Source organism: Athene cunicularia (genome assembly GCF_003259725.1).
Source record: "Athene cunicularia isolate RWA chromosome 2 unlocalized genomic scaffold, athCun1 chr2_part1, whole genome shotgun sequence".
Classification (NCBI taxonomy): Eukaryota; Metazoa; Chordata; class Aves; order Strigiformes; family Strigidae; genus Athene; species Athene cunicularia.
Genome location: NW_020799095.1, coordinates 115824571 through 115832138, shown reverse-complemented (window position 1 = coordinate 115832138; position 7568 = coordinate 115824571). Strand labels below are relative to the sequence as shown.

Below are 7568 nucleotides of genomic sequence, written 5' to 3'. Positions count from 1 at the left end.
TTGAGAAAACTGTAGTAGCAAGACTTGGCAGGAGTAAGGTGCTCTCTTGGGTGCATGTATGTGTGTATGGTGGCTCATTGCACACACCCCCACCCCCCCGTAATGTATGAGAAGTATAATTTTTTCCTTTGATATGAAACAAGCATGAATTTGGAAATTTAAGCACTTTTTTAAAAACAAACAAACAAACACCCACAACCTTTCTTTCTAGCCAGCTCCACTTTATTAAGCTAGCATATTTATACCAAATGGGGAGTTCTGAAGTTGACTAGAGATATCCCTAAGATCACCACTGTCATTATAAAGCTGAAAATCTGAAAAGAGGATAAAGCCCTTTTGTGTAGCAAGTAGAGCTGGTTAGATTTACATATCAAATGCATTTAGATCTTTTTTCGTCTGAGTACTTCTGAACCAAGCCTGTTCTTCAGGGCATTTGTTAAATTATGCCAGTTAGGAGTTTATAGATGGTTCCTGAGCCATTGTAAAGTGTAACTGGTTATCAGGCTTTAGATAAGTCCTGTGTGCCTTTTCTCATTGACAGTATTGGCTTTCTCCACATCCCCTATCACTGTTCCCTGTTGCTTATTCCATCCTTGTGCTTTTGTCCTTATCCTTATGCAAGTTCAACTTGTGGTACTATTTCCTGAACTGTAGGAGGAAAATGCCTGGGTTTCACAAGAGCCCTGCAAGTTATGAGTGGGTCCTCAAACAGGAGATTCCCATTGCAGCTCCAGAGCTGAGAGTGGGAGAGAGGGAGCGCATGGCTGGGAGCATTGATAGTGAAAGTGAAAATGCCCTCACCCTGCCGCTGTCAGGAAGAAAATAGTATCTAGCACTGTGCTGAAGCACACCTGGGATTGTTGGGGTGGGATCAGGCTGTGAGTCTGCTGGTGATGGTCCTCCTCCCATGCTGCACTGGCCACAGACCAGACCTTTTCCACAGACCTTCCACTGCACCACTGCTGAAGCGCTCAGTCACAGAATTTATCCCCCTCTTGAATTTGACACATATGCTTTTTGCAGAAAAGAAGGGTAAAGTGGAGAGTTCTGGGAACATCTCTGTTACACTCAGGGAGACTTGTCTGTCTGAGCCTTGAGGGAAGGGAGGACACTTGGCATGGTCAAACCCCAATTTGTACCGCACACACATACACACACAGAGACATGTGCATGCTCATACGCACATACCAGTTGTGATCAGTTCCAGCAACTATTTCATAATACAATCAATGGTTACAAAGCTGCAGTGGCAAACTGGAAGCCAGGTTGTATGTTGCTATGGATATAATAGTTTGCCTAGAAGAGTAGGTCAAGTTTTCCAAAATAATTATTGATATAGGGTGCTCAGAGGATGACTCTTTCATTGTGAACCTGATTTTCTGAAGTGGTATGCTTCTGAAAATGAGGCTCTTCAAAGCCATCTTAAGCCTTGACTATTGAAAACGTGGAACCATCTTCTCATATCCTACTATTTGTTGTCTTAGTGGTAAAAATGAAGAAAGATGAAAGAATATGAGAGCAGCACTACATTGTGAAGACATGTCAAATGGAATTGTTTATTTAGGAGTGTTTATTAATACTACTTTAAATTATTAGGCTAATTCAAGAAGTCACATTTAAGAATGTATTTAAGTGTTTGTTTAAGTGCTTTCCTGAACAGAGATTTTTTTCTGAACTGATTCAGTAACAAAGGAACTGGATTAGAACTAAAGGTAAACATCAAAGATGTCTTTAGTAAGTTAGACATAGTGGAAACACTTTTGGTTAGGTGGAAGGAACAATAGAAGAAAATATACAATAAAGTTTTTTTGAAGATTATTTTTTTCTTCTTTTGTAAATCCAGTATTTTAAAGGTTCTTGACATCCCTTTGTTTTAGCAGATGCATTATAAATGTGTGTGTGTGTGTATATATACACACACAAACTTACATGTGTATATATATGCACACTATATGCCTATGATGTCCAAATGTAACACATGGGAATAAATAAGCACGTAGCCTGCAAGCATGATGCTGTAGTCTGAAGAGGTGGGAGTTGATAGGAAAATTTGTCTACATAATAGTCCTTCCCAACAATGTGCTTGGCCAAGGTTTCCAGGTCTCCCCTTTCTGAACCACTTTCAGCCACATTCGTAACAAAAAAGAGAAAAGTCACAGGCTACCCAGTTTATCCCAGTGCTAAAGTGGACTGTGTAGTGATAAGCATTAAATACAAATTTAATTTACATAGACTGCAGCTAAATTGGGAGAGTTCTTCGCACTGAATATCCAGATTTTCTCATTATGCACAACCCAGTCTCCAGAGCCCTCCTTAGAAGTTCGTTAGCAGCTCTGATCCCTACAGAGCTCTTAAGCTCCATCTCTGCCCATACAGAATTTAGAAAATACGTGGCCTTGGATAATTGCCCATACATTAGACTGTCCTGATTAAGCAGTCCCTACTGTCCCTACTTTGCTATAAACAGTTGCATCATAAAAGTGGTAGAGAGCAGCGGAGAGAATTCCACATATTATATCCTTAAAATACAATGTTTGTAATGTTGCCTCTCTGCCCTGTCAGTGCTTGAATTGCAGAAATACTTGGTCCTGTTTCCTCTTAATAACTTCCAGTGAGAGAGCTTCTGTAATAACTAGTACTGTGGTGGTCACAGCTTTCTTACACCAGGAACTGAGAAACTTTAGCTGGAACTTGAATAAGCTGTACTAATAGTTTCCCTGAAGCTGAAGGGCTGTGCGATATATGCATACATATGCTTATCCACTCCTGCCAGGGTAGGCACATCTCCAGAGATTTAGATAGATAGTCACTGAAGCCTAGACTGAATACCAGCACTGAAGTGTGGGCTTACCAGCAGGTTACTATCCCTGGGGTTCTCCATGGTGAGAACCAGCCATTAGATGGAAGATTATAAATATTGTTGAATTTAGACGCCAGTTGTCTGGCAATTGCTGTGTCTGAGGCTGTTGGCGTGGTTCTGCAGGCCCCCCGTGCTGTGCTGTCTTCATAAGCCTTCCCAGGAGCTGTCTGGAGGAAGGGTAGTCGAGCCTGTTACATTGTATTTGGAGGAAAAAACAGAAAACTGGGTAAATAAGCTTCTTATAATTGCTTTTTCTTGTTTCAATAGTTGGGCACCCCTGAGATGGTATATTGAAATTATGAATTAGAATCCTGTCCACAAAGCTGTGATCTCTTCAGAGATGCAGATTTTTTCCATAAGTGATGATGTTTTCCAAACATCTTTTAAATAATTCATAGTCAGAAGCTAGAATGTAGAAGACTTTTAAGTAAAGTGTCAAGTCACTTCTTATTCATCTTAGTCATATTCTTAAGTTCTTGCTTTGTATTTTTCAGGGGTTTATTTTTCTGAAGCTGGTTGGTTGGGAGAGCTCAGACAATTTTTGGCCCTGTTAAGAATACCTATTAGAATACCTGTTAGATTTTCTCTCACTGTTAGGCAAACTGAAAAAGTAGGAAATTCAGTTCTGATAAATCTGCTCTCCAGCACCTCTCCAGCTCACCATATTTTTTTTTTCTCTAGAACCTTCAGAAAACATAATCTGTTAGTGTGATGTCTGCTAATCCCTCCCTCCCATTGCAATCACTTTCTAAATGTGTTGGCCCTCAGTAGGGATAGGAGGACATGACAACTCTGGGTGCAACTCAAGCATTTCAGCACCAATCCATCTCACCCAACTTTACTCATGACACTGAGCGGTTAATTTCACCCAACTTTACTCATGACACTGAGCAGTGTTGATGGTTAAAACCCTACCTTGTCATTCTCAAGCAGAAGAACAGTAGTTTCTAATAGGACAGTTTCCAGAACTAAGGAAGATATAGGAATCGTGCTATAGGATGCAAACACTGAAACACAACAGGGAAACACAGAATTTTGGATGGGGAATACATGAAATACTGTTGTGAGTTATATTGATTTGTGTTCCATTCATTAATGTCTGTATAAGTAACAATAATTTTTCTTGTAATTCTAGCAGATTCAAAGACAATTTTCTACTGCTCATTCTGTAGGAATGTTTTAGAAGAATTTCAAGAGATCAGCCATCTTTCTCTTTAGCTGAAAAAGCTGTTCTGATTTATCTCTGACAATTGTAATTGCTTGATAAGAGTTGTTATTCCCTTTTCCTGCCTGGATTCATCTACAGCTCTCCTTCTTTTTTGGTGTTTCTAAATTCCAGGTCTAGATGTTCATAAGCAGAAGGAAGGATTTGTCTTCCTATTCCTTAGCAGACTCTTGTATCCCCTCCTTCAGAACAGGCTTTGGGCTGAAATTACAGTCTCAGTGCTCAAGGTTTATCCCTGCTTGCCATCTCCTCTGCCCTTCATCCTACTTCATGTGGCTCAAGGAAGAAATATGCTGTGGTCAGGAATCCAACAAATACAACTCCCTCCAACATGCTCAGCAGATGTTTCAGTTTTCATCAGAAAAGGGCTCTTTAAAGGCATTCCTATTCACTTGAGACCTGTCTGTGGTTCTTGCTTGCTGGACAAAATTGTTTTTACTTTCTGAGAGGATGAGTGTTTGAATAAATTGAAAAAAAACCCCATGTCGTGTGTGGAGACATAAATAGTGATTTTTGTGTTTGCCCACAAAATGTTAACGTTTGATGGAAATAAAGTTGCTTGCACAAAACTTGAATGTAAAAGTATGAGTGTAGGCAGCTGGAGAAAATGCATTACAAATTTAAAAATAATTTGTATGTAATTTTCACAGTTCTCTTGATCTTTGAACTATTAGTCTCCTTTCTGTGGTTCTCCGTATTGCAGTGCAAACTTCTCAAGTTGCAGGATTATTTATCTTCGTTTAACTTTGTATTGAATCTCAATCCTCGTTTTTACTCAGGACCAGTTGCGATCTTCCTAATAAATACTCAGCTTCTGTGTTTGCCTAATATTCCACGCACTTTTGCAGTTTCCATGAAGATTAACTTGGGTGGTCTTTCATCTTTCGTCCTTCACATCCACACATCAGCCATAGAAGACCCTTCATTTTGCAGGCTCATGTGTTATATCTGGAAAGGCATCACTGTTTGTAGTTTAAGATGGTAAAAACAGTCGTTTTCAGTTCTAACCTCTTGTTTTCTCATATTTGGGTTTCCTCAAACTTTTGCATCCTTAGGTGACTTTTTTTTCCAGTGCTTGCTTTGTCTCCAAAATTCAGGGAAAATAAAAACATTTATATTATATGAAGGTTATGTATTGTTGAAGCTTGATTATCATATAACATGCCTGTATGAACTGCTAATTGTTTGAAAATGGGTTAATATTACTATTGTTGATACCTGGGTGTATTTATTTATTCATATTTTTGAATCTATATACGCTTGCGTGTGAACCACCATGCAGACAAAAACAATATATCTGAGCTCGGACGTGCGCTTAATCATAAAAATCCAGAAACTGCGGTTCTTTGATTGCCTGCAGTTAGTATCACATAAACCTTACTAAATGTTCTTCTGTCAGTCCACAAAATCTACAAATTATCTTTGCATTTTTCTTTTTTCTTTGCTTAAAATCAGAAAAATTAATAAAGAAAAAAAATCTTTTTAATCCCTTGATTTAGAGAATATTAAGAAAGAACTTATTCCAGCAATATTAACAAAGCCATAACATACCCTGATTTTCTATTCCTGTAGGCTTACAATATTATCCACATATTGAAGTCTATCTTATTATGAAAGTTATATGAGCACTTCAAAAAAGAACAGTGGTTTTTGTACATCAGAGACTTTAGGATTTTTAATAATTTTTTAAAGAAAAAAAATGCTGATTCCTTGAAACCAAACAGTGAAACAGTACATTTTGATAATTACCCATCTCAAAAATACCTTGAATGAATGCATTAAAACACCTTGTTGTGAACCTTTTATTTTATTTGAAAATATTTCTCGTTCCCTGTTTCCTTTTGGTTCTCCCTTTTTTATCTCCCTGACTCTTCCTCTCTTTCTTTTTCTTTCTCTTTCTCTCATTCCTTCTTTCAAAATAACCTTTTAATTTAGAATTGACATAGAGTTAGAGCTCATAAATATATGTGCAATATTTTGCTTGATCCAGGCTGAAATATTTTCTGTATTTTATTCAATTTTTTTTTAAGATTCCAACATGTTAGAAAAAAGGGATCAGAATAATCTTCCTAGTAAATGAATTCAGTTACTCACTCTTAAAAGTAGTTTCCCCCCTCCTCCACCAGTCTTACAAGAAGGCTGTTTATGTATTTACCTCCCTTTATGCTTAGATTAGGTTGCTGGGTTTTTTTCAAGGTAGTACTAGTGCTAGCATCCTGTAGTACAACTACTTATTTGCTTATCCCAGTGTTGTTTCTTCTCAGGTATTTGCCAAGAGCCATCATACCTCCCTTCTGGCTTCCCTTTGCTGAACTGACAAATCCAGAACTTGATTTCAAGAACGTATTGGAGGTTCTTCATCTTCTTTGCTGTCTTGGCAGCCTTTTGCCTGACCATGACTGATGAGACTGTACAGTCTTCCCAATGAAGCCTTGCCCGCATCTAGGCTTATAGCATAAAATAATTTCCTCTAATAGCATCCCACTGGCCTTTTATTTTCCAGGTGTATATCACACACCTGGCATACAGATATTATACTACCAAATGATACTCAAAGCCTTTTTCCTCTCACTGCCTCCAGCCATTTGTAGTCCTAACTTACAACAAGAAACAGTTTAATTAATTACAGAGCATGATCTTCCATGTTCTTATGAAACATTTAATTCTCTATTATTCCCAGTCCTTAAAGTCATTCTCTTCTTTCTTACAGAATATTCCAAAAGTCCTACATTTTTTGTAGACTGTGAAAAGTGTTTCAGGGCCATCTTTGCTATTACTATGAGTTTCTTAATGCAGAATTAGTGCTCTATTTTGTGCATATATAGTATTAGGAAGCCCCTGGATGCATTTAATTGACTGCACAAAACCTATAGTGTGAACACTGCCCTTGGTCATACCCGTTACTCATGTGAGTAGCGTGAACCTTCAGTTCAAGTGGATTCAACAGTCCCAAAGTGTCTGCCCTATCCTGGCAGTCAGGGGGCCTCTGAGCACATGGGGCGTCTTATCCCAGTACGGAGCTGCAGGGCCTGAGCACAGCTGGGGACTGGGTCGTCTTAAATCAAGACTTCATCTAGGGAAGGATGCAATTCTTTTTCAAACATGTATGACATCCTAGATGCTTTGAATCTTCATCCTGTGTGTTTAAACCTTGCTCTTGGTCTTAAGAGTGTGTCTTGCTAAAAAGACAAGCTTACTAAAATCAATTTTGTGGACATATAAGTGCAGAAAGTCTATCTTAACAGGCACATATGTTGTTTTGATTTTATACTGACAGTTATAAAATTAACCCTTCTTCTTACCTGACAGGTTAAAAAGTCAGGATTTCTAAGTATTTCTTAAATATTTGCGACATGAAACCTGTACCTGGTTTCATCAGTTTGACTTGGGCAGGGAATTTGACATTTTAATTGCTTCAAATTGAGGCAAAAGAAATGCAAAGAAGGAAAACCCTCTGATTTTTTTTTTTTTTTTTTTTTTTTT

General features: G+C 38.1%; 1 long non-coding RNA gene across 2 annotated transcripts in view; it reads right to left on the bottom strand.

The window, feature by feature from the left end:
• Positions 1-256: 256 nt before the first annotated feature.
• The window catches only part of LOC113477031, a 9661-nt gene continuing 2349 nt past the window's right edge, over positions 257-7568 (bottom strand). For both annotated transcript variants that reach the window (XR_003397828.1, XR_003397829.1), the window contains one exon: positions 257-6527. This is a non-coding gene — a long non-coding RNA (uncharacterized LOC113477031). The remainder of the gene's footprint in view (positions 6528-7568) is intronic.